Source organism: Aulonocara stuartgranti (assembly GCF_965226115.1).
Source record: "Aulonocara stuartgranti genome assembly, chromosome: 16".
NCBI lineage: Eukaryota > Metazoa > Chordata > Actinopteri > Cichliformes > Cichlidae > Aulonocara > Aulonocara stuartgranti.
Window position 1 is genome coordinate 33,131,777 of NC_138952.1, and position 26,107 is coordinate 33,157,883.

General features: G+C 41.2%; 1 protein-coding gene and 1 long non-coding RNA gene across 2 annotated transcripts in view; one reads left to right on the top strand and one right to left on the bottom strand.

Moving 5' to 3' along the window:
- The window catches only part of klf7b (Kruppel like factor 7b), a 67,842-nt gene that overhangs the window by 1,232 nt on the left and 40,503 nt on the right, over positions 1-26,107 (top strand). The gene's annotated exons all lie outside the window — the stretch shown is intronic.
- LOC309691468 lies at positions 1,048-2,514 on the bottom strand. Its single transcript, XR_014272011.1, has 2 exons — positions 2,264-2,514; positions 1,048-1,142 (listed from the first exon to the last, which is right to left on the bottom strand). It is a non-coding gene; the product is annotated as an uncharacterized lncRNA (long non-coding RNA).

Sequence of the window (26,107 nt, forward strand, 5' to 3'; positions counted from 1 at the left end):
ACTTTACTGGGAAACCTTGACTGATCTGCGCTGTTGTAGACTGTGTAGAATGTAACTGACAGGGTCAGACGCGAAGTGAAGGTGAAAGTGAAATTTGTGTCTTTGCAGTCTGAGCCCATGATGGAACATTTAAGTGTCTGAATCCGAGAGCGTGATGCCGATGCTGATGTGATCGATAGATCAGATATGTTTGGACTAACACGCACACACACACACACTGGAGGAGAGAGAGGGGAGCTGTGGAAAATGGACACATGCTTAATAGCAAGTGACTTGATCTTAAATAATATATCCACATCTGCCACTGTTTGTTTGCAGATAATCCTGTTGAATTATACATTAAGCACGTCACCCTCTATAGAACATACAGTGGACCCTTCATGCGAGCCCGCAGACTATTTTATAACATTTTTATTCAAATGTAAAATCTTCATTTTAATGGCATGAATCAGATAAAGCGCGATTTTCTCTGTACGTACAGCCACGCGAGTTTTGTGGTCTGTGGGTCCAGATGTACCACATCTTTCATTTTTTCTGTTTCACACACAGAGGCGATGTTTAAAAGGCTAAGCAACACAATATATCGTATGGGTCATGTTTTATGATTTGCTAACCAATCACAGGGTGATATTTTCACTTAAGTTTTCCCTGCTTGAACTTGAGAAATGGAAATATCTGTTAATTGGAATCCGCCTTACAGCCTCTTGTAAGTGTGTGGGTGCCTTTATATGAAATCTAATGTTCAGTAAATCAGTCCATCAAAAATCCCCCAGTGGACCCCTGCATGGCACAGTCCACTCCGACAATGCTGGATTGCTCTGTTTCATGTATTTGAGTAGTAGAACCATGATAATTCCCACGGTGCTGAATAAAGCCCAAACTGCGGTTCTCCTCTATGACTGTCTTACTGACACAAATTCACAATGTCTCATCCTATTTTTAGTGCAAACAGCACACACTTCCAGCCACAGTAACCTATTTTTTCTGTCTGTTATATGTTAATTGATTAAGAGTGTTGAGGAGGAAAACTAATTAGGACTAGTCTGGTGAGTTGGAGCAGTCTTTATTCCTGTTTGCTGTCCAGGACACCATGTCTTGGACACCTGAGTTATTGATTTTCTTGCAAATTTTTACTTGGAGATCTGGGGAAAAAAAATAAAATAAAGGTTAATACATACATAAAACACACACACACACACACACACACACACACACACACACACACACACACACACACACACACACACACACACACACACACACAGCTACTCCACAGCAACAAAAGCAATACCATCTAGGTAAATAAAATAGTTGCCACACAAAAAGAGCTGAAGCTGCCCTCTGCTGAGCAGTTTTACCCCCCCCCCCCCCCCCCCGCCCCCCCTCACTGTACTTCACACTGGGGTAAAATTTGTACTGGTTGTTGTTCTTTGCCACTGAAGTGTATGTGGTGTCTTCATACCAAAAATCATAGTTACATGTTCGTTCTTGTGTTACAAACTGAGCATACGAAAGTCCTTAACTGTACGTGCAAAGTAATGCACACAGTAATCAGGTTAATTAGGGTAATCAAGAGATTTTTTTAAAGCTTTTCCAAGACAGAAGCGCTAACTTGATGCTAAATGCAACAGAAATGTAGTCATTCATTACTTAGCTTACAAGACGTGTAGAAGACTCAAAGCCTTTCGTAGGTCAGCCACTTCATATCTACAGTATTACTGAGCCAGTCTAAAGCAGGCTCTTCTAATTAACTCGCTCCTGTTATGGCTAGTTAGCTTTGAGCAACTTCCTGCCAATCAGCAGGACTGGTTAGTAATAACATGTAAATTAATCAGTAGGTTTTCTTTCTTTTTTTTGCAGTGATTGTTCCAAACATGCTTAGCCTAGCCTATCACCAATACTTAAGGCAAAGTTGCCTTCCAAGTTATCAAAGTTATAACATGTACTTTTAAATACTGAAGTCTCTTGTAGTTAATGAGCAAATAGCAAGCTACATAGCATAGGGCTACTTTTTGACGTACAAAGCAGTTGCTGTAGTTTTCTTAGTAGGGACATTTTAAATGAAAAGAAGGCTAACTTCAAGCTTTTCTTTGGGTGGAAGCTAGCAGTTTTCACCTGCTCACAGTGTTGGTGCTAAGCTATGCTAGCAACCTCCCTGACCTCTCTCTACACAGAACACACAGAAACAATTGCAAATACTATTTTATGCCTCCAGGTAAGACATTCAAACAGCATCCAAAATATTAAGAATTTATTTACTTACCCTGCGACTGTTTAGCCGTACAAACTCCCCAAGACAAGAACTAACAGACTTAAAAACTCCTTTGTCCCACACGCCATCAAACTGTTTAACTCCTCTCTGGAGGGGAGAGGGAGGGGAAACAGGAGGACAAAGGAGGGGGGAACAACTAAGCTGTAGTGCCTCTTCACCTCACTGTACAACACCTTGTGCAATACTTTTTGTAAATAGTCAACAGTGCAATAGACTCAATACTTGAAATGTGCAATTCACTTGTATTTTTATTTTTTATTCCTATTTATTCTATTTATCCCCTTTGTATATTTTATTTATATTTGTCTCTGTATTTATATATGTGTGCGTGTGTGTGTATATATATATATAAATATATATATATATATATATATATATATATATATATATATATATAACAATTCTGTAACTGTAACTTCGGTCGTTGCTGTGCTTTTTGGAAGTCGAATTTCCCAGAGGAACCCACCCGAGGGATTAATAAAGTTCTATCTTATCTCTTATCTTATCTTAAACAGCTGAATGTGAGAGTTCATTTACATCAGAGGGAGCGTTTTTGATTGAAAACTCAGTTTTCATTGTGGAAAGTGCTGGGTGATTATGGATGGAAGGCCAAAGCTTTGAAAGAGGGAGGAAAAAAAATGTAAATGTGTTTTTGTCGAATTTATCTGCACAAGTGGCGACGCAGAGGGGAGAAAGACAAACATACACACACATAAACCAGGCACACCCACGTTTTTTTTTTCCTACTCTTGTTCCTTCTGTCTTCTTCTATCCCCTTATTCACTCCATCACACACACACACACACACACACACACTCACACACACACACGCTTGGCTGGCATGCACTAATGGAAAGCTGTGGTCTGGCAGGACTCATCCCGCCACTTTCGACAGTAATTGGCCGTTTGCTGTCAGATGGACGGAACAACACACACGCACAGACACACACTCAGGCAAACAACACACACAAGGAAGCAGATTTGTGGATGTCATTTATCTTTCCTGACTGTCCCTGTTCCTGGTCTTTGTTTCCTCATACAGGCCTCTTTTATCAGGCTCTTTGCATCATGGCTAAACATGTGGAAAACACACTCTCGCTCTCTCTCTCCTGCCTATCCGCCTTAGTGCCTCTGACAGTATTGAGCCCATGGTCTGTGTGTAATTGCTGCATCTTTGCAGGTTTGGGATGATGTGATGGGCTTTGGGGATTTGTGAGTGTGTGCCGAGTGGCTCAAGGATCAAATAGCAAATGCAGGCTCCCCAATTAGATGTAATCCATTTATTTCAAAGCAAGGCTACTCCAAAATCTGATGAATGAGGGGGAAAATGGACACAGTGAGAAAAGAGGGACGACGAAACTGAACCCTGGAGCAGACGTTTAGGTTTCATGTGGTTGCTGTAAATCTGCGTTTACAGTCTAATACGCTATGTCGACAATCTTTGCAGGTGTTGAGCCTATTCCAACGCCCAACGGTGCTTTTAACTGGCCGACTCGCACGGTCTCTTTCTCATCTCATCCCTTAGTTTACATGCTCTGTGTGGCCATAATTCCTTTCAGGCTGATTGATTTATTTGCTGTGGTACCATTACAGCACTATGCTGGCCCAGCAAGCTCAGTGTCACTGAGATACAGTGTCTCCATTAGGCCAGCCTACAACCCTGTATCCTTTTCAGGAATGCTGTCTGCCAGTGTTGTGCCTATGTGTGTGTAGATTTAACCATGAAACAGCTCTGGCCAATCAGTCGGTGCCTTTTCAGAATGAATCCTCAGAAATCTAATCTTTCATATTGCTTGCCTTAATATGAAATAATAAAATTCAGAAGCAGAGATTCAAATCATAAAATGTATTAGCACTACTCGTGAACATCAAAACTCACGCCAGTAATAATTGACCGACTCGGCTCAAAAACTTGTCTTTCTCCTCATCTTCTTGGTAACCTGTTAATCTACTGCATGGACCATTACATGAACCCCTTTTTCTGTCTATGTCTCTTTCTCACTCCCATTTTTGTCTCTCTGTGTCTGCCCGTGGCTTGGGGCAGGCCCGGGGAAGTTTGACAAGATAATGAATTGCCATGCATGCTGCAGTTTTTCACATTTCACAGCCCAGTAACTCTGTATGTGGCGGTGGAGGAAAGAATGGAGGGGACGGAGGGGCAGCGAGACACGGAGTGAGAGGAAAGGATGAGAGAGACACCAGAAGACAGATAAAGTGAATAAAGGCAGATGAAAGTTAGTCAGAGAGAAGAGAAGATGTTTGTCCATCGCCTTTCTGCTCTCATCTTCTTTTTGCCCGTGTCATTTCCTGGCATGTGTTAATGCAGACACACTCACACACACACACACACACACACACACACACACACACACACACACACACACACACACACACACACACACACACAGTTATGTAATTGTATGTGGAACACAGCTGCTTCCTCATGGTCGCAAAAAGAAGATGGGTGAGGAAAAAAAACAAAGGAATGAAGAGAAAAAGAAAGAGACAGCAGAACAGAGAAATGTAGCCGTGGCTTGTGTAATGCCTGATTCAAATGTCGGAAAATCAACTTTTTAAACAAAGCCACTTAAAACTGAATTGATAAGTTCTATTCAATTCAGTTTTATTTATAAAGCGACAAATGACAAGAACAGTCACCGCAAGATGCTTTATATTGTAAGATAAAGACTTTAGAATAATACAGATACATTGATGAGCCCCTATGAGTAAGCACTTGGTGACAGTGGGAAGGAAGAACTCCCGTTTAACAGGAAGAAGCCTCTAGCACAGGTTCAGGAAGAGACAGTCATCTCTAATAACCGGCTGGGGGAGTTAGAGGAGGGAGACACACTGGAAGAGTGCCAGAGATGAAGAATAAAAATTGTGATGTCTTGGTTTCAGCTTTTAATGCATAATATTAGTTAATGTTCTTTTATCCTTACAGTTCATCCCTTTCAGTTCTTTTTCTCTTTTTAGGCTATGCTTACTTATTAACACATCTTAACCGGACAGTGTTTTGCTGTTCATACAGCATCCATCCTTTAGTCTAGAGGGAAACAGATCAGACATTATGATCACGTGCCTAACATTGTGTTAGTCCCCCTTTTTGCTGCCAAAACACCTCAGACTCTGTAAGGCATGGACTCCACTAGACCAGTGAAGGTGTGCTGTGGTACACCAAAATGTTAGCAACAGATTCTTTAAGTCCTGTAATTTGTGAGGTGGAGGCTTCGTGAATCGGACTAGTTTGTCCAGCACATCCCACAGATGCTCGATTGGACTGAAATCTTGAAATTGCCAATTGAATGCCAAGTCAACACCTCAAAGTCATTCCTAAAACATTTCTGCTTTGTGGCAAGGTGCATTATCCAGGTACATTATAATTAGCTTTCAACAGTAGTCTTCATGGAATGAAAGGGGTACATGTAGGGCTGTGCGATATGACCAAAATCTCATATCCCGATATAAGAATTCTATCGTCCGATAACGATATAAATCACAAAAATGTAACATTTTCTGTAAATTCTGTGAATCTCGGGCAGCTCGGAAGTGTTTCCAGCTGGGCGTCGTGTAGCTGGAGTCGAGTGTTTTAACCGATGCATGAAACGATACATTTTTAGACATAAGTTGTAACGGCCGCCGTTTTCTTTGTGAGTATTTATTACACGGCGTGCTGCGGGGAAAAGCCTGTTCTAACGTTTGAGTCTAAGGTCTATTTTTTAGCACCTGACGGCTCTTTTTTACTTCTCATCCGTAAAAAATCTGGTCTTTCACGTGATTCAGTTTATTTTGAAAAGTCTCAACAGGATCTTGAGCTTTATTGTGAAAGGTTTATGTGGAACATAAACAAGCGGACACGCGATGGTTTTACCGTCGTTGTTGCTAACCACAACGCATAAAAACAGGCGCTTGTCTGTTAGTAGTGTGGTTATATAAAATATAAGAGAAAGAGAGAACTTTAAGAAATGAATATAGCCACTACAGTGACCATCAAAACCATGAAAAAATATTGCCGTAAACAGTTTATTTTGCGACACCACGAAACAAATGATAGCATAAAATGATAGACGTTTTTATATCGTCATCCGATATATATTGTTATATCGAACAGCCCTAGGTACATGGTCTGTAGAAATGCTTAGGTAGGTGGTACATATCAAAGTAACACCCACATGGATGGCAGGACCCAAGGGTTCCCAGCAGAATATTGCCCAAAGTATCACACTGCCTCTGCCTGCTTGCCTTCTTTCTATACTGTGTCCTGGTCCCAGGAAAGAAACACACTTGCTCTCGGCTTTCCATATGATGCAAAAGAAAACATGATTCATCAGATCACGCCGCCTTCTTTCATTGCTCCGTGGTCCAGTGTTGATGCTCAAGTGCCCAATGTTGGTGTTTTCAGTGGCCAGCTTGGGCATCATGACTGGTCTGTGACTATTCAACCCCATAAGCAACAAACTGTGATCCACTGTGTATTCTGATGCCTTTCTGTCAGAACCAGCATCACCTTTTTCGACAGCTTGAGCTACAGTAGCTCATCTATTGAATCGGTCGGTACAGCCTTCACTCCTCACGTGCACCAGTGAGCCTTGTGTCACCAGTAGGTCCAGGTGTACACTCTTCCAGTTCCAGTAGACCCGACCAGAATTCTTCTGTGATGGAAGATTGTGTTACTGGAAATTAAACCAAAAGCAGCTGTGTCTTCCACGATATATAAAACGCGATCGCTCCAGCTGAATTGTGTTAGTGCTTCTGTCAATTTTCATACATCTCTTACACTTCTTTTTTTGACACCTTTGCTGATATTGTAGCTGTCAGAAATATTTCACATCTGCAGCTACAACTTTTAGAAGCACCAGACTTCATCGTGTTAATGCGAGTGTTTCCATTCCTAACTGAAACTTGCCATGCTTAGACTGATTGGCAGAAGCCCTGTTTGTCTTCGTTTTTCATCCTGGCGATAGTCTAGGCTGACCTACTATTAGCCCTCTGCATGCTGGGTTGGACTACCCGGGAACTTTATGGTACAGCGGCTGTGTCTGTTTGCGTAGGTATTTGCCTATGCAGAAGAGTTGCTTGCAGTCCTCCAAAAAACCTACAGTGCGTAGCTCGGCATAGATGATGCTGTGCGTTTGGGTGAAGTGCTGATTGGGTGAAAAAGTGACACTTTTCAATGATTAAAATGAACCCCACTATGAAATTCTGACATATTCACAATTAGGAAGTAGTTGCAGATATTACAATCCAGTGACCGGCACAAATCAGAGAAGTATTTAAGGCTGTAACAGTAAACAGAGGCATTGAGACACAAGCACGCTGCTCCACTTCTTACAGTGTGGAAGCTGGTGCCAATTCTGCCTTCAATATGAGCCGCTCTAATCACTGCATTCATTCACTTTCTTTTTTATCGTGCTCCAAACACACACAGTTATTGTCTTTTCCTCATAATTTGAAATCACTCGAGTCAAACGCACACACACACACACACACACACACACACATAGGCACTTGCCCGGGAACCCATAATTCAGTAAGTGAATAAGGCATTCAGTCTACGGTGGCAGAGATTAGATAAGAAAGTGAGCAGTCAGACTGCCGCGGCAGGAAAGCAGAACAAATGAACTGCACTCGTGATGGAGAGAGCTTATACTGTGAAAGCCATAGCCCTGATCTTTCAAGATGAGTGGTTTTCTATGGAGGGCAACTCTCCAGCAGTATTCACCATGGAGCGCGATTACTACAGTTTACAAGGAGATTTACCCATTCATATCTTCATGCTTCAAGCACACAGTGGGAATGTGCTATTGTGTAGTGAATCATCCTATTATATGTCATGTGTTGCATATATATCGATTTCCCACTTGCTTTTTTGTGGTATTTTAGGATCGGTTCTTGTCTGCCGCACTACCTGCCTTCAGATCTGAAGAGCTATCGGTTTCGTGTGGCTCTGGTGGAGAGAGCACTGGAAGCAGTGGGAGAATGGGTGCTAAGATGCTACAAAACGCTCTGCAGCACTGAAGGTGCTAAGCCTGGGAACAGCCTGTGATTTATAACCATTTAAAATCTATATAATTGTGTTCTGTAGGACATCAGAACTAAAAAGAAACAAAAAAAAAAACCAGAAGCTGTTTATTTAAATAGACCCCATCGAAATAACTGATGATGTTGTGTCTGGTTCCCATTGCCTTCTTTTAATTATAGCTTGATTTGACACCTGAAAAGTTTATGACTCCATCCTCAGTAACTGACAGCGCTGTTATCTTTCAATAAGCAGATTTTTACATTAGAAAAATATGTCAGTTTAATTGCAAAGCAGCTCTTTCTGTCAGATGTTTAAATGGATTACAGGATACAGTGTATCGCAATAATTACAGTAAGCAGGTCTGGTTTTTTTAGCTTTTAGAATGGAGTTTGTAGATAAATGCACTTGTATTCGGGACGTTATTGGAAAATAAAAAAACCCAGGCGTGTCTGATTTTATCCGCTTTTCTTAAGAGAAGTCCTCGTGGTGATCACAGGCTGAGCTCGGGTGAGACGCACTGTCATACGCACACACACACACACACACACACACACACACACACACACACACACACACACAGGTGTGTTGTATTGTGTATGTGTTTGTGTCTCCACATCCTGCTGAGCTAGTGTTTGCAGACCAATTGGCTCAGGGATAAAGACTTGTGACCTGGCATCCATCCAGGCCTCTTATTCTCTACTCAGCCATCTCTCTTTCTCTCTCTCTGCCCACCTCCCTCCTTTACTGCTCCCCCCGTTGTCTTCCAGACGCCTCTTTGTTTATGCACATTTTGAATTTGCACATTTAAAATGGAAGTGCGATGCTAGGAATTCGAGGAAATGCCTCACTTGCCTCGCTGGACCGAGGTGGAAAAGTTGATCAAGTTGTCATATAAAGGCAGACAGAAACCTATTTTTCCAAATAAACAATGACACTGTAGGGCCGGCTTCCTCTTCCCCCTTTGTTCTTCTGGGGTTTTTTTCTCATTTATTACTACAAAAGTGGAACATTGGTAGAAATCCCAAAAAGGGCAGCTAACAAAAACATGCCGTGTTTGGCCAGAAACATCTTTCGTGCACTGAAAGCAGCAGCACTGAAATGTCATGATGTTCCAGAAGTGCTGCTGCAGCTCTTTTATAATGTGATTTTCTGGGAGTCTCCCTTTTATTTTAGCCAATAAATGCACAAAATGTAAAATTTTACTTTTAACTGGATGGCACTATTTTCCAGATTTGTTAAGCTTTGCAAGCTTTTCATTTCTTTTTAGTTTCTAGCCTTTAGTTTGTACTTAACCATCAGCCACCTGGGTGCTCACATGCAGTGAGTGTGCGTTTGTGTTTGGGCAATGACATCATTCGTAGTGTGCAGAGGATGTTGACAGTGGCTGAGGAAATGAGTGTATGTGTGTGCTAGCTTGCCAAGGCCAACAGCTGGCAGTACACCATCCAGGAAGGACTTACACATGCATGCATCGCCATTGATTTCACAAAGATTTCATATAATAGAGTGAAGACCAAACTATGGCTTTTAAATGTGCCAGTAGATTTTTTATTAAATTGTAACTCAGTCTGTTAGTTAAAAAAAACCTAACAATTCATGAAGTTATGCAAGAAAAGAATTCTCACTTTGGGCCCAAAATGTTCCAAATGTTGGGCAACGATAAGAAAATGAAATATCGCGATAGAATATGGGTAAAACGCGCATGCGCAGTGCCTTTGTTTTTATACGCACATGGCGGAAAAAGCATGACGACGATGGAGAATAAGAAGGGCAAAAGCGGATCGTTGAATGAAACAGATGAACCAGAACTGGTTTGTAAAAATGCTGCAACTTCAGTGGTGTGGAACTGGTTTAGCTTTCGTCTGTCAAATACACAACAAAGCACATTTTTGGTAGAGCGTGCTAGCGGGCCGTCGTTATTACCGTGTTGTTTGGAAAATACGGCACACTTAAAATCAATCCTTTGATTTTTATAATCCCGTGTGCCTTATGTATGAATTCTGGTTGTGTTTACTGACCTCGAAACGAGTTTATGTACACGGCGCTCAGCAATCTGTCAAATGTTTTAGTACGACTTTGCTAAGCTATGAAACCGCACCGCTTGATGGATTGTCGGAGCATTACGGCTATCGTAGGCAGGAGCCTCGCGGAGTGATACGTACTGTGCTTCAACATAATATTACCGTATTGTGTGTGTATAACCTCTTTTTAAGTTTTGTGGATATTATACATGGTTATGCTGAGGATATGTCGGCCAATTTCCACTGGAAATGCCTTTTGGTTAAACTGTCAGCAAGGAATTTGCATTTGCACTGTTAATTTTTATATAACTTTAATGCACATAAAAAACAGCTGCTTGTTTAAGTGAAAATACATTGATGTTTTTTTTTTTATTTCACTAATAAAGTTGTGGAGTTGTAAAGTATTTTGTCTAGTGTCAACTATATCGTCAGTTATATCGTTATCACAAATTTTCAAATGTATATCATGATAAATATTTTTGGTCACATCGCCCTGCTCTAGATGAGACCAGCAACACTTGTCTGAACCATTGATACACGACAGGATGGATCCATTATTTCAAGGCTCGTCAGGTTTTGTCCAGTTTTTGTTTTTAAGTTTTTAAGAATCGTAACCTCAGTTTCTTGTTCTTAGCTAACAGGAGTGGCACCTGGTGTGGTCTTTTGCTGCTATAGTCCATCTTCTTCAAAGTTTGACATGTTAAGTGTTGCTTGTAACAAGTTGCTATTTGAGTCGCTGTTGCCTTCCAAGCAGCTCGAAGAACTCTGGCATTGACAAGACGTTTTTACGCACTCTCAGTTACTCAAAAGATCATCAAAGATGGCCATTTGGCTCCAGCTTTGAGTATGTGTACTCCAGCAAGTTGAATTGTTTTATCTGACACTGAGGCATGAAACAGCTGGAACAATGGAGGAGCAATAACAGCAGAAGAAGAAGAAAGAAGAGTGTGCAGTCTTTTTATTTTACACAGAGACCACGAATTGCTGTTATTCCTATTGATTTTACTTCACTTCTCTGCACACCCCAAATCCCACCTACACCGGTGCATTGGTCTGACTACACATCAGTGTCTACTTATGGACCATATCAACACTTGTTTGCTTCTTTTCACAAGTGGACGGCTGCGATCCATGGCCATTTACACATTTGTCAGTCACGTGTCTTTAAGGTACCCAGCTGACCACTTATGTTCAAGGTCAAAGGGCACCATCCTCAGTTACTGTATGTGTCATATGTGTCATCAGTCAAGCTCTGAGACAGACTAGCAGAAAACTAAAAGTTTGAGAATAATGTACATGTGCCGGTTCATCCAGCTGTTGACATTTGAAGGAAAGTCCTTTGCAACAACCACCTTCGTTAAAGACAGATTATTCCCGACATCTTCTTGTTTGGGTTTCACCAGAACACATTAGAGTTCATCACATATCTCTTGAGTGATTGTGATAAACAACCATCCAACATTTGTTTGCTCCATATGAGGGTGGCTGGCAAAAATCACTAAAATAGTATATATGAATAGTAGAGCTGGGCGATATGAGATTTTTTCACATCACGATATGTTTTTTTCATTTCAGGCAATAACGATATCTATCACGATATAAGCCAAATAACTATATTTGTAAGATTTAAATGTGCCGTTGCTCACAAGTAAAATGTGAAATAATCAGCAGCTTGTTTTTATTTAAATATTTATTTCCCATAATAAGTTCAACAGGGTAGATGTACTTAAGGAACATGAGACTTTTTCAGATAAATAAAGGCAAATATTGCAAACTACACAAAAGGCAGCCACTAAAGCGTTTAAGTTTCAAAATAGAACAAACGAAACAGACTAAACTGTCAATTCCACTTAGAAACAAAATATTAATTCTAAAAATAAATCTTAGTTTGTTTTACAGAAGAACAGACAAAACTGACTAACTTTTGTCAATATCAAATAAACTGAGAACTAAAAGGAAATTCTCAATCTCTCCTTGTTGTATAGCTGAGCTTTTCAAACAGTTTTAACAGTTACTTTAGTCTGACAAAAGCCGAATGACGAATTAGCGCTTCCAGTCAGAGACTGAGGCTACGTCCACACGTACACGGGTATTTTTGAAAATGGAGATTTTCCGTTTTCGTTTTAAAAAATAATCCCGTCCACACATAAAGGCAGAAATGAAGGAAAACGCTGCTATAAACATGCCAAAGCAGCAGGTGGCGCTAGATTCCTAACCGTGCAGAAATGTTGGCCAATCAGAAGTCTAGAAGCCTCGGTGGGAAAAAGTAAACAAAGCTGGGGCATAGAAGCAGAACCGAGTCGTATGTGTGGACGGACAGTAACTGTGTGTATATGTAAGCATTTAAACACTGCAGAGAGTAGAATTAACAGTAACAGTATTGTAGAAATTCATTTCACCGAAACAATAACGTGGCGCACAGTGTGACGCATGCACCAGTTTATTGTATTTCCAGACTTGCTTTCAATTTACAGTGCACGCTACTCTGTTTTTTGTCAGACTTGAAATAGCCGAAATACCTTCACACTACGGAACTTCTATGGCTCTTCCGTTCGACAATCTCTCCGGCATTGGAACCATCATCTGTTTTCTCTTCGGTCACGCTCGGTTGATTTTTCTAGTCGGCACACTCATTTCCTCCATTACCCGCTGGCTGCTTCCCAAACAAACACACGTGCGGCTTGGCACTTGTGCTGTACGTAACAAGTCACGCGACGTGACGCTGCGGCTGTGATTGGTTCAGCTCTGCACTACTTAGTTTGGATTGGCTGACCTTTTTTTTTTTTTTTTTAATTTTTAATTTTATTTTAAGAGGACAAGAGCGGCGAGGTCTATCGCGATAGCTTAATTTCTCTATCGAGTAAAAGTTATATCGCGATACATATCGTTATCGTTCTATCGCCCAGCTCTAATGAATAGCACATTTATAGCAGGGCAACCTTTAGTCCAGATTAACAACATATATTTGAACATAATCTGAATAGAACTGTGATTTTTTTTTAACTAAATATTGAATAATTAGCGAACCCCACTTAAACCCACTGTTACAATGTGTATGTATGAGGTTTTTATTAAGGATTTCAGGCCATAATAAAGCATACCAGCACAACTCTGTGTGTGTGTGTGTGTGTGTGTGTGTGTGTGTGTGTGTGTGTGTGTGTGTGTAGGTATGACTGAGATGTCTGTGTTGAGGCTGAGACAGAGTTGAAGTGGGGACGGATCGTGCTGGGGTCTCAGTGCGCCTTTATGCATGCATGATTGGTGTGTGAGTGAGTGCGCAGAGCGGGACAGTAAATGGGTCAGATGCAGTGAGGGGGATGACCTTGGGAATTTGTCTTGTTTTTCTTCACGACTGTACTCTTTGTCTTGGGTTAGGGTTGGGGGTGTGGTGGGAGGTGAGACAACTCAGAAACAATAGATGCACCAGAGCCACGCAAAGCTGACTGAACTGTTTCCACAAAGCTGGAAACATGTCGACTGCGTAGAGCTGTGTGTTGTAGCATTGAGATTTCCTTTAACTTTGAGTACAGTGAAGAAGAGACACAGACCATTGTTTCACAAACTGAAGATGGGGTTTCTCATGTTGCCAGCAGTCTTGTTGTGCTGAAGTAAATCTAAACCCGGTCTCGTTCTCCCTCTACCTGCTTTGACTTTAAATTACAGCTAAATAAAACAAAATAAAGAAAACTGTGAGTACATGATTTCGATTTAATTTTAAAACAGCCGTTTTGGCTTTTTTTATTTCACATTTGCATCTTCTCAAAAACTACTGAACATGAACAAAAATCCAGACTAATCCATGTAAAATGTGTGAGTCATTAAGTTGATCTACGTTTTATTGTTACCATGTAATCATGTTTTGAATGATAATGTTTCAGTTTGGGACTAAAATATAACTGACTGGTTCATTTAGCAAAGCTTAATCATAGACTATCATAGATTGCATATAAATGATGGGCAAAGACTCGGTGATGTCAGCCCATTTGTTTGTGAACTTTGTGTATTATCAACAAATGCAAGCATGCTTGAGTAACAAGGCACATCCATAGACTGAATGGATGCATTGTCTGATCTGCTAATTTGTGCTAACGTATAAATAATGCTAGAAGAGCAAAAAATTTAATATTTGCACATATAACTCAAATTAGCAGCTTGCTAGCAACCAAAGCAATCAAAAGGAGGGTTGCTTTTTCATGCACCACTCTAAACCTCCAACCAGTTTCATGCTAGTAACTGCTAGCACACTCCACACTGAAGTTACCAAGGTGTTACAGACCAGTCTCCACGTCTGTGTCTTTAAGGCCTAAATCTCCACATACCAACCAATGTCAATTCAGCAAATATCAAAAGTAAATCTATTCATAATAGTGTTCAAACAACACCATTTTCAGTGTTTGTTAAAAATAGCAGGCGTTGAATCGGACCAGCTGTGCTGCTTTAAGTGGACAAATACTTTGTTGTCTGTTGTCTGGTGAAACACTGCAATGCTTGCTATAAGGGGATATGTGGGTCGCCTGCTATTTTAATCCACAATGTTGCCAGGAATACCTGGGGGAATAGACAAGTGCTGCAGTGTGTGTGTGTGAGTACATGTGTACCCAATCCATATACGGTATACATGTGCATGTAGGGGGCCAAGGACAGAGGAGAGACAGGCAGTTTATGTCTGAGAAAAGGTGTGGAATTAGAGGAAAGTCTCTTCATTTCTTCATTTTTAAAATGTGTCAAATAAGTTTACAGATGTTTTGATGATGTGCGTACATACTGGGAGAGTACCAGTGGTAAGGTTTTGGAAAATGAGCTTATTTTCACTGTTTTATGTTAATATAAGCTTTTCAGTTTGGGGCTGTTGGTCTGATTAATCATCAAACACTGAAAGTTAAAAAATAAAAGCATACTTTTTCTTTGCTTTTTTGTATAGATCAGTTAATCAGTGAATATATTCATTAATCAATCAATCTTATTTTAAAAAACTGAGTCTCACCAGTGCAGACCAGTGTGGCAGTACTACAAGGAGTTAGAGAGAAAACAGCTTGGAGCCAAAATTATGACCCAAGATGGATTTCCGATTCATACATGACCTCTGTTTCCATCCAGATCAAAGGAAAATTAACTTTGATGCCAACTGAAGACATGATGTGTGTGAGTGGAAGTGGGGGAAAGAGGGAAGACATCTGAATTATTCAGGGATGAACTGCAGGACACAGGAAAGTGGAGAAACGGAGTGTTTCTCTTTTACCCCCAAGACTTTGTAATATAGAGAGGATTTTATCGGCCTGGTCTGTAAACCACACACACACACATACACACACAGGCATGTATGAGTCATGCGTACACCCGTCTGGCTTTTCCAGCAAGGCCAATGAGATCAGTGACTACCTCAAAATACAAAAACCTCTGGAGGTAAAAAACAGAGACCCCAGTGAAGAAAAGAAAAAGTGTGATGACAGTAGCAGCTTCCCTGGAGTCATAAATGCACACACACACTCCCAATCTCATACATGTATCCTCCCTGATGGCTTTCTAGTGAAAAACTTTCCTCTACTATTAAACCTGTAGCAATAACGTTTATTGTTAAAGTAGCTGCCATGTAAAAGGGAGAAACATGAAATCAGTGCAGTATGGATAAACTACGTTCAGGTGTTTTTATTACCATTAAAGGCTCAGCAAAACAGTATTAATGCATATTTTTAATGCCTTAATCTCATCTGTGTTAAAAGGCAAACACCCATATGTAAATGCAAAATTAAAAAAAATCTTAACAGGTGCTGAATGAACAAAAAAAAAAAAACCAATCTATCAGAGCTCCAGCACTCCCAGTTACATATAAAATGTATTTAATATACTTTGGCAATAAGAAAGGATGTATTTACATGGACACATCTGTAGCAGGGATGCAAGTACTGCAGCATTAAGAAGGCTCTTCATTCTCCCAGGATGAGGTTTAAAATATCTTTTCAGTATCAGTGCAGAAAAGAAGGCTTCTCGTTCACAGTACCTGAACACAGAGGAGTAACGGGGGAAACTAAAAGCTGAGCGAAGAACCCTAACAAACCCCTGTGGGCACCAGGGCTCCCTGAATCGTTTGGGAAAATAATGTGAGTCACGATCTCAAAGGAACTCACCACCTGTGCCCTCCACACCCATCATTAAAACGCTTAATATGGAGTTGGTGTTTATGACACTTAACATCTGTGCTTTGTTTTATTCGAAAACCATCCCAAAGCAGAAATATTCAAGTTACAGCCAACGAGCAGAAGGCTGATACTGAAAACAACCCGAAAAGAGCTGAAAACAGTCATTCGCTACAACTGGTGCATTTAAAAAACGAAAGTAAAAACAGGAAAATGAAAAGTTTCCTCCGCCTGTCAGTGCAGTAAAAGCAGAATGGAAACACGCTGGATGTCTCGGCGTGGTAGGTGGTGGTTGCTCCGCTGTTGCAGCACTTTGGTGATTTTGGTTAATTTATGCGCTCTGGGATGAGATTCTGATAAAAATCTGTTTGGAGCTTCTTGAAGTCGTAACAGTTTTATAAATGATTCAGTGTGATAAGATGTATTGTTTTTGAAGCTCGTGGTGCCTTTAATCTATCCAGTCTGTTACCCCCCCGCTCACAGTTTGTGCTGTAATAAAGCAAAAACAACATCACGCTTTATGAAATTGTTTGACATCATGTTGGTGATTACATATTCAGGTTCAGACCAACTCAGCTACTAATCCTGATATCCTAAAGCACTCTCTTTGATATATTTACATTTAGCGCAGACAATGAAATGAAACAAGCGGAAAATAAAGGAAGGGATCAGCTGCTGTTGCGTCTTAATGGATTGACCCTTTCTGTGTATGAGGGTGTGTGTGTGTGTGTGTATGAGGGTGTGTGTGTGGTTTGATGGGATGGAGGAGGGATGATGTGGGGGATGAGGTCATAGTGTAGTGTGAGCATGCGTGACTCTTTGTGTGTGTGAAATAAAGGCGTCTGAAAGTGTGTGTGTGTGTATAAATGATGACTTCATTCGTTATGCATTTATTTATGATCAGTGTTAGGTGTGTGTGTGTGTGTGTGTGCGTGAGGGTGTGTGTGTGTTTACCACTTTGAAGGCTAAGAAAAAAAAGAACAAAGAGAATTTTCTAGTCTTATCGCAGCGATTTTGGACGCTGAGGTCACAACTTTATCACATTTTTATTTTACTCTGCTCAAATCAGATACGGTTGCTTAGGACACTTCTCACAAAACTTCAAAACACAAGGAAGATACTGCATGATTCCTCGTCCAATAATATGATGCATCACCTATTTCTGTTGTTTGCTGTTAAACAAAGGAAGTCACGATCACACGTCGCTTATGATGCTTATTGTGAATATAACATCTACGTGCCTGAAAGAAAAACTTGAGCTTTTTTCAGTTTTGCTTGAGCTTCTGTGCGTGAATAAAGACGTGAGAAAGCCCAAAACTGCAGTGTTGTGTGTCCAGTGTTGTGTGTGTTTATTGATTTTGATCAGCTGTTCACCGTTTACATTTCTATAAACTCATTTCAAGCTGAGATGAATCTGATAATTTGGGGATTTTGATATTTTCATGTTGTGAGTGATGCAAATCTAATTGGAACAATCTAGATGGTGGAACTAGTTTCTCAATTATTTTACATCCTGAAGGATGTGTTCACTTTGAATGGACCATACATGTTTATATAATCCTTTCATTTTGTTTTTTCACGTTGCAGCGAGCCTTGTCTGTATCATCATATTTGATTGACTTTATGCTCTTTTTTAAGTTGTTGGCAGCAGTGCCACTATTAAAGTTTGCTTTTTCCATCAACAGTTCAGCATGTGAAAGCTAAGTGGGAACTCTGTTTTCCTCTGTTATCGAGCGTGAAGCGGCAGCATGTGTTTGCCAGGTGATGTCTGAGTCAGAGCACAGATGTGAACCCAGATGTGCTTTGCTTTATGAAAAGGACAGAAAGACAGTTTTGGATGAAAGACTTAACATTTTTGCAAACTAGAGGAGCGTTTGGAAGCATGCTTAGGCTTCCATAACTTCGATTCTCAGAGTTTGGCTCTGGTTTTTCGATCAGAGTGTGCTGAAATCAGGGTAGCGACTTATGTCGAGATGGAGCGCTGCGTTACAAATACGCGCGCTCGGATTTTCCAGTCGGTTCGAGTGTTGACTTAAAGCTTCTCGCTCTCCTCCTCTTTCATCTGTAAACAGTTCAAACAGCATCATCGGCAGGTCAGTGGTGTTGTTGACTCGCTGGCGCTGATAGACATCAGCAATTCCTCTGCGCACTCCCCCTGTTAGCCTTGCTTTTATAAGTGCAAGGAAATGTGTGTCTAAGTAAACAGGGGAGTGGGTCTGTCTTCTCTACTTGTAGCAGTACTTCTAAACAGAACCCTCCTCCCTTTTCCCAGAAGATTAATTATAAAGGTTATAAAAGGGCAAACAATAGTCAGTCAGTCCTTTGAGATGATTGGCTCTTGGTGTCCAGCTCGGCCAGTCAATTTGTGGCCACACAGAACAATTTTCTCTTATCCAGCTTTCCTGCAAATAGATGCTTCCCGGCAGCTGACTTTCAGCTGTGATTCCTGTAGATTTGTTTACAATGCAAACTACTGTTGGACTGCAGCTCCCACTGAGGTGAGAGCACAGCACTAACGCACACGTCAGCAACTGCGGAACAAGCACAAGTTTTACCCAGCCTTGCTTTTATAAGTGCAAGGAAATGTGTGTCTAAGTAAACAGGGGAGCGGGTCTGTCTTCTCTACTTGTAGCAGTACTTCTAAACAGAACCCTCCTCCCTTTTCCCAGAAGATTAATTATAAAGGTTATAAAAGGGCAAACAATAGTCAGTCAGTCCTTTGAGATGATTGGCTCTTGGTGTCCAGCTACATGAAATTGATATGAATACTGCTGATCTGTTTGTAAGATGGTTTATTTGTGTGTGTGTGTGTGTGTGTGTGTGTGTGTGTGTGTGTGTGTGTGTGTGTGTGTCTGAGGAATAAGCAGTCCTGTTAGGATCAAAGACTTTCTGTGAGGAGTGAGTTTAAAACTGTTCTTTTATAAGATGCAGACATGTTCAGTAGTGCAGGCATAAAGTAACAAAGTTATATGTTCTAATTCAGACATTGCAGAGCTGTTGATGTGACCTGGCTGAGTGCATCCAACTAATTTTCTGTGTGTGTGTTTTCTTTTGTTCTGCTCCCTCTCCTCCCATCTCTCGTCACGTCTTTGTTTCACTGATGTTCACCCTGCCGGCTGCTATTCTTTGGCCTTCACATCGCTCTGAGCAATGAAGATTAGCTTGACACATGGGACACGGACACACACACACACACACACACACACACACACACACACACACACACACGATCGAGGGTCTTATAACAAGTTGTTAACCCCCATTTATAAGTGTGGCCTGCAAATCAGCTCAGTGAAAGGGAGTGTAATCCCTGCCGGACGATTTAATGGTAATCTCCATATCCTGAATAGATTACGTACACACACACACACACACACATGCACGTTTGCAACGAGATACCTCCTTTTCATCCCGCACTTCTGTACTTTATTTACTCTTCCCCTTGCTCGTCTCTGTCTGTGTTTCGGGTTATTAAGAGTTTGGGATGTTTCTTTCTTCTTCCAGGCTGCTTGTCGTTGTGACGGTGTTCATAGAGTTTCAAACGGCACTGATGTCTTTTTATAGCACTTTTATAACCAACAGTACAGAAATGACAAGAAGCGTGTAAAGTCTTTGCTGTCAGCAGTCATGCGGAGGGCATCGATGACTTTTATGCATTTGATTGATTCAGCTTTATTTTTAGAATTATTACCATCTGCAAACTGTGACACAGTTTGCACGATCTCTCCAAACTCGGGATGACGCCAAAATTATAGTTTCCACTTTTACACAAGGGGCCATGAGTGCCCAAATCAATGCTCCAGATACACAACTGTGGTACCTTGTGTCATCAACTGTGTGAACTCGTGAGTGTATGCAAACTCTTGTATAAACAGAACAGTGTTTATGCATTAGAAGACTTCCAACATCTCTGTGTATTTAGGCTGAAATCAGGTCAACAAAAGACCCCCCAAGAAAGATGATCAAATGCAGCCTCTCATTGCGTTGGCACACTGGCTGGACTAACAAGGTTTGCTAGAATTACATGTCTGTTGGCAAGCACAGGGTCCTGGAAATAGATAACTTTGTGATGTTTAGAAGTGCTTTTATGAATAATTCCTAATTTATGTCATGTGATGTAATATAAAGGCTGACAAACAGACACACAGTCTCACTTCCATTACTTGAAAATATAATTGTTTAAAGGGCTCCAGAAGCAAAATGTTAATTACAGAGTTCTTGCTGTTAGTTCATTCAGTTCAGTTTCCTCCATCTTTTTCAGTCGGATTTCTGTGCTCTGACCTTCACGCATGCTGTTCTGTCAGCAGTTAGGAGGCTGTTGTTGGCCCTGCTGATACACACATACACATACAGTATACACCCAGCAATCATTAAAGGAATGTATTCCTCAGACTGCAGGCTGTCAGCAATATACCAGGAATACATCAGGGGTAAAAGTCAGCATGTGTGCCTTAGTATATATGTGTATGTAAGGACACGCAAATACACGTGCGCGCCCACACACACCCACAGCACCACAATGCTGACATCATATATAAACACCATCATCATGAAGAACATCATTTAACAGCTTGTGGTGTCTGAGAGTGATGTGTGGGTGATAAAATCAGGCTTGTTGTTCAGAGTAGCAGCCATTTGAACTAAATGAGCATCAGCAACAATAACCTCATTTAACTGAGTGAGAAATGGGTGATGAGCGACAGCTCACCAAATAACTGCAGGGTGAGCTAATGAGCTCTCTGCCAGTGTGGCGTTTTTAAAAAGAAAGTTGGAGCTGCAGCTGGAAAAGAATGGATTTATAATTTTCTGTTTTATTTATGCATTAGTTTATAGCTCGCTCACTCCAGGGTGGGGATACAGTCGCGTCGCTGGTTTGTGCGAGCGCAGGGCCACGTCTGCAAGTTCATGTTAATAAACTGAAGAATTAGCAGGAGAAAAATAATAATCAGGAACTGAAACTTACTGTCTTGGAGTGGATGAATCTTTCTGTGAGTGCTTTTGATTGCTTATCCAAATATAGGTGAGGGGTCTTTTTTATAATATTAGCTGCCTGTCTTTGCAATCACTTTCACTTAATTTTGTGTCTTTTTAAAGTGTCAGAAGGTTCAATAAACACACCAGTTTTAATTTTTCTGGCAGTTATTTCATGGTTCATCAGTGTCTTCATTAAAGATACACAGATTAAAGTCGTCACTCTATGGTAACAGCACTTGAAGATACTCAGTTGTGGCTCATTTCCTTCTTTTTGAAGCTGTTCCTGCTGCTTGTGTAAAGTCACTTGTCCTTGGGAAAACAAGTGCTACAACCTCTCACCTCTCCAAATCCCCCAGCTTAGGGAACACTGTGGTATGGTCACGGATAGGTTTGCAGTCTTAGGCTTTGTTACATGTAACACTGGCCCTGCCCTTTGACAGCATCTGCAGGACTCAGGTGGCTCAGCCCGACGCTTTCGCTCCTTTTTCGTGACACCAACACGGCATAAAAAATGTCCGTGAACTCGGTCACGCAATGCAGATCGCCCTCCAGGACCCTCCTCAGTGGGACGGGAAAGTAAAGGGCACGCTCAGCACAGCTTGACTGACCTTAAACAGGCGTGTATTTCACACACACACACACATACTCAGTTATAGATGGGTTGTCATATTGTCACACACCGTAGAAAATGCGGCAGTAATATCAGCATTTTCCAAAGCAGGGCTCAAAGCAGTGCTACCTGCTGACAGCAGCTGATAATGGACTCAAACTCACCGCAATCTACAAAGCACAAGTATAAAAGTTTCACATATAATTTGCATACTTATCATGATTGGGCCAGCTGCCATTCACATATTGCAGTGTGGTTTTCACACGCCTTAATAAACCTGATGTAGATGGGTGGAGAAGATATAATGTGCGAGTGTGTGTGGGTTGTTTTTTTTTTCCTTTTTTAGAGTCACATGCATGCAGTCTCGTCCCGAGCTAGTTGGCAGGAATTCAGGCTCATCCGTCAGCATTACCGCTCCACTCCGGAGGGTTCATTGGGTTCGTTGCAGCGTAGTTCAGAAAAGCTGGTGGATACACAAACGATCTTTGTGGGCCGCAGCCTCATTTTTTCATTGATTGTGATTCAGATTTTCTTTTATTTGATGGATCTATAGTATATGCTGTAATAATGAGGAGTTCTTTTGAAAAGATATATAATCATATGCATATATATGCAAAGGAGAGATTGTCTCTGATAAAGAGCGTTCATATATCATTCTGTACTGAAGCTTTTATGGAATTTTGAACCTCTTAGACGCCATTTATTAAGCCACATTTTATACACTTTGATGCAGGCATTGTGTACGTGTACGTGATTTATATTTACAGTGCACCAACTGTATGCACTGTATTACATGCAGTGTGACCTTTGAATAAAAGTTCAGTCAGTGGCGCTACAGTCAAAGGAAGATTGTGCAGTAATTCATATATGTCTTTTCTCAGGTTTTAACACGTCCATGGAAACCATGAGGCGTGGAAATTACACATTCCCGTTCTTCTATGTGCATTTATGGAAAGTCAGTGGTGGTTAAGTGGCATCGAGACTCTGGTACAGAGCAGAGGAGGCCACAATCACAATAATTATGACACTGATTGAGTTGGAGCTGGGGTGGAGGCAGGATGCAAAGCAGGGTGCATGTTTGCAGATGCGCAGTGACTGCGGGCAGGCTAAAGTGACTTAAACAGTGGCGCTTATATAAGATTTGCCAATTAGCTGCATTGAAGGCTCTCAGATGAGTCATCGGTTGATATGGGCCACCTGTTGCCATGCTCAAATTTTAAGGCTGTACTGCACACATCACACATTAAAGCATAATTGTACATAATTCAGTACAGTTGCCCACATAATTGTTCATAATTTCTTCTAAAGCGCTGTGAATTTAAGAAAAAAAGAACTAGAACACATCAAGTCTGACTGCAGGTCATTTTTCCTTTTGGTTGATAAAAACAAAAGGAAAAATGTTCTTCCTGAATAGGCTTATTCAGTCATCATCACCGACATTATGCACGCACAAAATGCACTCGTGTGAAAATTAGTCCAGTATGTTGTTTTACACAGTTTCATAGATGTAATATTCATTTGAAACCAGATGACATCAGTGATTAAAAATGGCATAAATCCTTTTCTTTCTTTAATTATCATCAATTCAGCTTAAAAAAAACAGGCAATGTCACACAAAAAATGTCTCTTTTAATATTTCTCTCACCAGTATTCATCTGTGTAACATCTCCCAACTCGATACCGTTAAATCCTTTCACAAACAGCGGCATAGCACCAATTGATTTGGACCAGGGAAGAGCCAGGGGGCAGATTTCCGACCCGGTCCCAGAGTGTCTCGGCCTTGACAGACAGGGGAGGGGACAAATGAGACAGTGTCAATATTGAAACAGGCTAATGGGCTAATGAATGTGGAGAGTTCTGCCTAATGTTCCCAACAGAGCTTCTAGCAAAACCATTAAAGCACTTTTATATGAGTAGACAGGCACAATGCAGTAACTCGATTTATGGGGTACTTTCATGGTCAATTAGGATTGGAGAGAGAGGAGAAAGGCCTGATAGGGGAGGTTAGTGTGTGAGCGTGTGTGCATGTGTTCTTGTGTGCGATATGAGCTTATTAGCTTTAGACAGGGTTACGCCTGTTTTTGTCAATATTTTCCTGAGCTGCACTACTTGTGCCAGTACGGTCATGCTGTTCACAAATGTGATCAGCAGATAGACTGAACACCCGCACAATAAATTTTCTGACAATCAAAGGTCATAATCCCTGTCATATAAAAGGTAGTCATGTGACGGGGCAGTTTTAAGGATTAATATCAGTAAAAATAGTCACCGGGGAATACTGCAGACCCCGGTATGTCGGACTGGATAATAAAGCCTGACATTATTTTTATGAAATCTGATCTCCCCGTGGAACCATCTTATCACCTTCTTTATTACTTCTTGCACAGCTGGCTGCAGGTGTGACCAAATGTCCTTTAATCTTCAAATATGTCCGGATGATTCGGCCCTCGGGGGTCGTATATAAAATTTTAAAGATCTGACCTGGAGAGATGAGTTGGCCGATTAAATCTCAACGCCAGTAAAAACAAAAATGTGATTATGGATCTAAAAGAAAATGTGTTCTTTGCTCAAAAGTAATCCAGTGCAACTGGTTTATAAATTTTCTTAGGGCCGTTGCTTGCAAAAGAAAACAGCAGTGAGGTCTTTCAGAGGAAGCTGCCTCAGCATAATGAAAAAAAAAAGAAAACTAAAATTTGGGACACTTCATTTGTGGTGAAAACCTGACCTAAATCTGACTCAACTAAACCTAAACAGCTGCTGTTGGCAGGTGCTAACGTTATGCGGAGCAGCAAAATTAGTTGCCACCAGCTAGCCAGAGAAGTTTGGTAATCATGGACTAGAAATGGTAAATGGCCTGTATTTGTATAGCGCTTTACTAGTCCCTAAGGACCCCAAAGCACTTTACACAACAAATCATCCACACACAGGTGATGGCAGCTACATTGTAGCCACAGCCACCCTGGGGCGCACTGACAGAGGCGAGGCTGCCGGACACTGGCGCCACCGGGCACTCACACCACCACCAATAGGCAACGGGTGACGAGTGAAGTGTCTTGCCCAAGGACACAACAACCGAGACTGTCCAAGCCGGGACTCGAACCGGCAACCTTCCGATTACAACGCGAACTCCCAACTCTTGAGCCACGATTGCCTAGAAGCAACAAAGTATAAATTTAGACAAATATGTTGTACTGTAGGACCTTATTCCTCTTAGATTGCCCAAGGCACGGTGAACTGAGATAACGTTCTCAAGTGACTTCAGTCATTTACTACTATTCTCCTAAATTTTTGTATAAAAAGAAACAGAGAGTAGAGGAAGCTTGAAAAAAGAAAGTACTCAAATAGACGGTGGTGGTAGCTCAGTGACATGCTGACTGTGTGTGCCCTCAGGTGCTTACGGGACATTAGGTTAATGTGGTTGACTCACTGGAAGTACGCTTTTTGGAGCAGGGCATTGCGGGGGTTACCTAAAACTGGTGATAGTGAGACAGCTCAACAGTTTGCGGCTGGTCACAAAAGCGAACTTGTCACAGCTCGTGTCAAAACAAATCTGCCTGTAGCACAGGAGCTCTACAGTTGAACAGATTTTGAAAGAACACATTACAGCATAGGGCAGTTCTAGACTAAGAATGGGTGTGGTTTAATACTGCGATTGCTTCCATTAGACTAGGAAGCAATAGTAGCTCATGTTAATGCTCTACAGAATTCTGCAGGCAACACCAAGGTGGCTGTGGCGTTTGAGGTGAAGCTGGTACTAATTGGAAGGTAGGTGGTTCAATCATGGCTGCTCCAGTCTACATGCCAAGATGATATTGGGCAAGTTGCTGAAGCCAAAGGTTGGTCCTGACACATTTGTCAGAGTGTGACTCTTAGTTAGAAAGCACTGTCGTTTGGTGTTGTTTATTAGATCAAATGATTCAAGCCTGAATGGACCGTACATACCTGATTGTCAATACCTGGGGTACCAAAGCTCAAAACAAGCGTCAACAAAAGAGTAAGATCTTTGTCAAGTTTTCGTGAGCGCAACCCACATACTCAACTCTGCTGCTCAACTCACAAATGCATTTTCCTTAC